The sequence below is a fragment of the Suncus etruscus genome, chromosome 14 (assembly GCF_024139225.1).
Source record: "Suncus etruscus isolate mSunEtr1 chromosome 14, mSunEtr1.pri.cur, whole genome shotgun sequence".
Taxonomy (NCBI): Eukaryota; Metazoa; Chordata; class Mammalia; order Eulipotyphla; family Soricidae; genus Suncus; species Suncus etruscus.
Genome location: NC_064861.1, coordinates 34,235,889 through 34,236,625, shown reverse-complemented (window position 1 = coordinate 34,236,625; position 737 = coordinate 34,235,889). Strand labels below are relative to the sequence as shown.

Genomic DNA, 737 nt, shown 5'->3' with positions numbered 1-737 from the left:
TATACAGATGTAATTTATAGCTTTATTCCCCCCTTTAGTCAAACTTAAATATTTTTTCTGTAGTAAAACCCATTCCTTTTTTTTTTTGTGTGTGTGTGTCTGTGTGTGTATGTGTGTGTATGTGTGTGTGTGTGTGTGTAAAACCAATTCCTAATGAGAGTGGCACTGTCAAAACTTTAGGCATTCTACTATCTAATGGTATGAACTGTTGCATTGTAATTAATAACTTCTTTTCCATTTTTTTTTTTTTTTTTTGGTGCACCGTTCCCGGAGGTACTGCAATACCGGGTCGATGCGCGGAGCGGACGGAGCAAGCTCCTCTTCCGACTCCCAGCTCCAAAAATCCATTTAATATATTGTCCTCGGATAGAGGACGTATCAGATATTAAACTGATAAGAACAGATACTACACTTGATCTTAGCCAAAAGGCCGAGAAGCGATTCTCTTTTCCATTTTTATCACTTATTAGTTTCTCTTTTTTTTTCTTTTTTGGTTTTTGGGCCACACCCAGCGGTGCTCAGGGGTTACTCCTGGCTGTCTGCTCAGAAATAGCTCCTGGCAGGCACGGGGAACCATATGGGACACCAGGATTCGAACCAACCACCTTTGGTCCTGGATCGGCTGCTTGCAAGGCAAACACCGCTGTGCTATCTCTCCAGGCCCACTTATTAGTTTCTCTAGACAATGTTGACACAGATCTTATAATTCTGGTTGTCAATGCATGCTTCATTGCAAA

The 737-nt window shown here is 41.4% G+C and overlaps 1 non-coding gene across 1 annotated transcript; it reads right to left on the bottom strand.

Annotated features, from left to right (window-relative positions):
* Nucleotides 1–251: 251 nt before the first annotated feature.
* On the bottom strand, nucleotides 252–442 carry LOC126028896 (U2 spliceosomal RNA). Its single transcript, XR_007502580.1, has one exon. It is a non-coding gene; the product is annotated as a U2 spliceosomal RNA (small nuclear RNA).
* Nucleotides 443–737: the final 295 nt, after the last annotated feature.